Source organism: Carassius gibelio, chromosome B20 (assembly GCF_023724105.1).
Source record: "Carassius gibelio isolate Cgi1373 ecotype wild population from Czech Republic chromosome B20, carGib1.2-hapl.c, whole genome shotgun sequence".
In the NCBI taxonomy this organism is placed as follows: domain Eukaryota; kingdom Metazoa; phylum Chordata; class Actinopteri; order Cypriniformes; family Cyprinidae; genus Carassius; species Carassius gibelio.
In genome coordinates, this window is record NC_068415.1 from 2,629,982 (window position 1) to 2,636,147 (window position 6,166).

Here is a 6,166-nt window from a genome sequence, read left to right on the forward strand (position 1 = left end):
ATGTAAACTGGGAAACGTGAGATGTAAACTGGGAATCTCAAGATGTAAACTCGGAACCGTGAGATGTAAACTGGGAATTGTGAGATGTAAACTGGGAATCGTGAGATGTAAACTCGGAACCGTGAGATGTAAACTGGGAATTGTGAGATGTAAACTGGAAATCGTGAGATGTAAACTCGGAATCGTGAGATGTAAACTGGGAATCGTGAGATGTAAACTAGGAACCGTGAGATGTAAACTGGGAACCGTGAGATGAAAACTTGGAATCGTGAGATGTAAACATGGAATCGTGAGCTGTAAACATGGAATCGTGAGTTGTAAACATTAGTGATGCGCGGGTCGGGGTTTTTTCCAACCCGCGGGTCCCGCTTTTATGAAATTATTTGGCCCGCCCCAGCCCGCCCCGCAAATAAAGTACAATTTCTTGACCCACCCCGCCCATCAGGCACATCACGGAAGTTAAAGTTGCTACTTACACCTTCATATCGTAACCTTATCAATATAGGCTATAGGTAATTGCACTATGATGGTTCGTTCTTGAACAAATCTTTTAGGTGAACGAATCATTCTCGTTTACGTAATCCACTGACCATAGACCGTAAAAGACTAATTTCTCATTCAATGAAGTTCCTCCAACAGCAGCATGTGAGCGCGGCACTTTTAGCAGCGCATTCGCAGCTCGTGAACAGCTCTGTGAACTGTTTCATCCTGTCAAAAAGAGTTACTCAAGATGTGACGGAGCATGTGATTTGATGAATGTAGTGAACGAATACGATCTTCTCGTAGGTGAAAGAGTTGAATGAACTGATACATCTCATTCGTGAATGAAATGAATGAGAGTATACAGGGTCAGTGAGCCAAGCATGTAAATCTCGATCAGCAATCAGCAGATACAAAGCGCAGTTATAGGTGCACATACCTTTGTTTTCATATTTGGAATACAGAACATAACTCCACGTTTAATCCCCGATAAAACCTTGTGCTTTGTTAATCTGAACAATTTACTATTTATTTAATGCGATCATGCACACACTTTAATAAAGCCAAATCAGTTTTTGTCACAAGTAAATACGTTCGTTGACTTAAGACATAACACATAAGACACTCTTTTTCGCCAACTGCTGGCGTATTTGTGAAATATGAAGAAATGGTCACTGAACGAATCACCGAATGAATCATTTCGGTGAACAAACTGAAAATCAATGAATCTCTTGAATCAAAATTTCCACCACTAAATTCCATGCAACATAAATAGATTTTTAAAAATTTTGTTTTTAGTGACCCGCCCCAAGTCGCCCCTCAATAAAGTGCCAATTTCTTAACCCGCTCCGACCCGACGCCCACGGGTTATGAGACGACAAACTCAGAATTGTGAAATATAAACTCTGAATTGTGGTATGTAAACTTGGAATCGTGAGATGTGAACTCAGAATCATGTAAACATGGAATTGTGAGATGTAAACATGGAATTCACCTATCAGTAAGCCCCTCCCTTCGAATGCAGATGAGCCAATGGCAGTCGAGTATCAGTTGCATGGTGAGTGGAACGATGTGCCTATGGTACTTGTAACACTAATTCCAGTTATCCTGAGAGGATAGACAATGTAATTTATTTTATTCCATTTCCAAATCCAACCAAAACAGAGCAAAATGTCCCTAAGCATTCATCTCCATTCACAATAAAGACAAAAACGTTCATTTTCTGTTTGTCATAATCTCATTAAGTTACACATCTACTCAAGCAGAACGTTAATGTCATCTTCTGCTTTAGCAAGGTATCTATAGATAAAACTAGCTAACATTAGCGTTAAAGTTACCGATACGTCAGTTGTGAGAAACAACTTTGAAATTCTGAGACATAAACTCGTAATCGTGAGGTGTTAACTCGTAATCGTGAGGTGTTAACTCGGAATCGTGAGGTGTTAACTCGGAATCGTGAGGTGTTAACTCGGAATCGTGAGGTGTTAACTCGGAATCGTGAGGTGTTAACTCGGAATCGTGAGGTGTTAACTCGGAATCGTGAGGTGTTAACTCGGAATCGTGAGGTGCTAACTCGGAATCGTGAGGTGTTAACTCGGAATCGTGAGGTGCTAACTCGGAATCGTGAGGTGCTAACTCGGAATCGTGAGGTGCTAACTCGGAATCGTGAGGTGCTAACTCGGAATCGTGAGGTGCTAACTCGGAATCGTGAGGTGCTAACTCGGAATCGTGAGGTGTTAACTCGGAATCGTGAGACACAGTCAGAATTGCAAGAAAACAGTCAGAATTGTGGTGAAAACAGGCTTTCATATGTCAGTGCACATTCTGAAGGAAAAACGTTTCACTTTATAATAATTCATCAAATTCTAAGAACTCGCTCTGTTTCTAAACTGACTTTCCTTTTCATCTGACATTATAAATACCACCTTTCCACCTTCTCCCTCAAAACCACGACTTTCATTCTGCTATAAATACCCCTTTTCATGATCCAATCAATTCCTAATGAATAAAATAGAGTCCCACCCTGTGGGTTTTCCTAAATAGGTCACATTATGGAAGTGCACATACAAGTGTTCATGTACCACAGTAAATCAGTGATTTTCTTTACATCACCATCAGCTACTGAAGTATTTTGGCTTTAAACAAAAAACACAAATCACACAGTCCACAATCCTAAAAACAAACCCCCAAAACAGCTTCTCCGGACGTCAACATGTTTTATCCATGAGATTCAATGCAACAGGCCGTCTGATTCACATGCTGCGTCTCAAAACCTATAAGCTGTATCATAGACGCAGAATCATAAAATGTTACTGACTTGGAAGTGTCTATTATGATGCCCAAAAATGCTACACGCACAAATATGATGCCCAAAACTGCTGTTGACTTGGAATACGTCCATTATCATGTTCAAAATTGCTTCACACACAGTTCTGATGTCCGAAACAGCACTGACTTGGAACACGACTGTGTTTATGTCCAAAATTGCTGTTGGTTTGGAACGCGTCCGTATGAAGCACAAACACGTTGCTGGCTCTGAAGTGCATGAACAAAAACGCTGCATGCATCTCAACGCCGCGTGTGTTTATCACCACACATGCTGCACGCGCGTCTTGCTTTGAGACGCGTCTAGCGCGCGCTGCTGCAAAAGCGTTTATTTACATATACAAACAGACTCACGTACCGTAAAACCCCGCCGCCGCTCCGGAGAAAGATCCTGAAGGGTGGAGGAGAGGAGCGCGTGTGTGAGAGGAAATCAGCGAACGGACACACATCCACCGAACAGCATCCGCGCACTGCGCATGTCACAGTGCCGCACCGACCATCATCATTCACGGGACCCGCTCACTGACACTGGGGTCTGTCTCTGGAGAATATGAAACACAAACACGGAACGGATTCATCACATCTCATATATTAACCAGCTAACCTTGATCTGCGAAGTAGTAAATGGTTAATGCAACTCAAATGCTCTTTATTAAAGTTAAACAATGTGTTGCTGAGTAAATCAAGAGTTGAGTTGAGTGTCCTACGTTTAAACTCGTTACATGCCTACTATTGCATATTACTTTTATTTTATTTTACCTTAATAAAATAATTGTTGAATCAAAACATTCTTATTTACAGTAATGCAATACATTATCTTTCCCTTTAAGGGGAATAAATAAGAGCAACATTTTTATGCATATTTTTATTTATGCATAAATAAAAATTACATACAGTATATGCATGCATTATTCATTTATTTAAACAGGTGTAACATTTGTATTATTTACTATGGCAGTGCAATATCTTTTCCTCTTTAAGAGGAGCAAATATATTACATATGCAAATACATAAATAAATACATACATATTTAGCTAGGCAATTATTTAAGAGCAACATTCTTATCATCTTTTCATCTTTAGAATAAAAAGGAGAACACTGAAACATAATAATTAAAAACACTTTATATGCAAATAATGAAAGACTTGCTGCCATAAAATATTATATCAATATAATTTACAATAGTTATAAACAAACAAACTGGTAGAAATCATTGTATTTTTAGAATTTACAGAAAATGTAAGAACAGAAGGATACATCTGTTGAAGGTCACCTTTACAATCACATCTTTACAACATCTCCATAAATAAATATCTGTATATTTCCATAAATAAATATGGGAGGATGCTTGTTCAGACCAGGTGTGTTTTGGAGGACAAAGGAAAAGCGGGTCAGATAAGGTACAAAAATAAAAAAAAAAACTACATAAAAAAGATAATAAGACTGGATTTCATGTTCACCTGCAAATGTGCAAGATTTACAAAAAGAAAGAAAAAATCATCACGATAAATATCAGGTCTGTAGAATTAGGTCTGTATTCCTTCTAGAAAAAAGTTTTTGGAATAAGGCTGGTTGTTTCCGGTCCAAAGTGGTCAACCATCTCTAAAGCAGCTTGGTCAATAATCTCAGGCCTCAGTGGAGAGAAGTGTACATCATCTGAAGAGAAAAGCACAAACAGGACAAGTAGTGCCATGTACAGAACATGTAAATACACCACATCACATAGAGTGATGCTGGAAATCTAAAGATGCCACCTGGTTTCTGATCACTGAGCATGTGATGGTTTAGTGCAGTTAGTTTGAACAGAAACGACGATGAAAAACATCACAAACACGTTCAGATTCAGTTTGAGTGGGAGTCAAATGGGCCTGTGGCCTAAACGCAGATCAGACCTTTAACAAGGCAAATGTGTTTCTATTTCATGAGAATGTGCGGATTGCTTGAAACTGAAAACCTGCCAGAAGCAGCGAACAGCACAAAGGATGGCAGCTCGCAGAACATCCTTCATTAAAGAGCACAACACCAGCACTCAATGCAAAACACATTATTCGTCAGGATGGGTTTGTAGCACACAGGAGACGCTTTCCTCCGAGATCACATACACTATTCCAGAGAAAAAACCGCCTGAAATCACGCTTTTCCTTATGTACTGAAGTCTAAGAACCAGCTTTTATTTTCTCTTATTTTAAAAGCCATTTAAGAGCAACTTTCACTTAAGTCTAAGAACCATTTACATTACTTAAAATTAAACAAGTACAAATCTGAAAAATAATCAAAATTAAATATCATGCCACTATTTAATTTGATCAAATAATCAGTGCATCCATTTATTATATTGTTTTATTTTTATTCTTTACTTCCTTTTTTTATTTTATTTCACCTTTCTATTTATTTAAAAACAAGATCTTAAACACATTTTTTATTATTATTTACTCAAGTGTTATACTTTAATATTTTATTTATATATATATAAAAAATAATATTTTATATCACCCATTTATTTAAGAGTATTCTTTATTGCACTTTCCCTTATTTACTGAAGTCTAATAACTATCAGTGCATCTTTTTTGTTTTATTTTGTTATTTTTATTTTATTGTTTAACTATTTATTATTTATTTTATTTTACTTATTTAAAAGCAACATTTTTCATCAGATATAAATATCTGAAAAAGCTAATCAGCATTCATCTATTCATCTGATTATTTTACTTTTATTTTATGTTTCATTATTTTACTAGCTATTTATTTTAAAACTACCAAAAATGACCAAAGACTAATATTTATTAGACATTCATGAAGTACTCCATTGCATATGTAATATTTATTATCCAACAGATTTATTATAATACAACAGATTATATCTATACATCTTTTAGAGTGAATAAATGCACTTCTATTGATCTGCTGATAGTTCAGTCAGAAATTCTGCTGCAAAACTGTGAGCTGTGCTGAGATCTGCTCATATTTACACACTGCCATCTACTGCTCACATCGTCTCTTCACAGGAACACTGTCCTGTGATTTTTACACATGCAACATGCTGACAAATAATAGCAGATAATATTCACATGTGCAGCATTGATTTTACATGCACTAGAATCATGCAACCACTTAATAAAAATAATAATAAAATTAAAACATGAATCGTCTCCAAGACTCAATAGGTTTTCAATGATCTTCATTCAGCTGAACAATGAACAGACTAAACTGAGTCTAATTTTAACAATGTTAAAATGTTAACACGCTGTCAGAGGGTTGCTTCTTGACAAATAAACCCCTCATTTGCTCTCTGTGGAATCAGAGCCTCATAAAGAATGAAAATCAGTGAAAATGCAAATAGTGCACAAGACAAAGCAGAAAT

General features: G+C 36.9%; 1 protein-coding gene across 1 annotated transcript in view; it reads right to left on the reverse strand.

Moving 5' to 3' along the window:
* LOC127983686 (alpha-(1,6)-fucosyltransferase-like) overlaps nucleotides 1–3,309 on the reverse strand; it is a 204,653-nt gene extending 201,344 nt beyond the window's left edge. Inside the window, exon 1 of the mRNA XM_052585905.1 lies at nucleotides 3,164–3,309. The gene's annotated coding sequence lies outside the window, so the exon portion shown is untranslated. The remainder of the gene's footprint in view (nucleotides 1–3,163) is intronic.
* Between the last annotated feature and the right edge of the window lie 2,857 nt (nucleotides 3,310–6,166).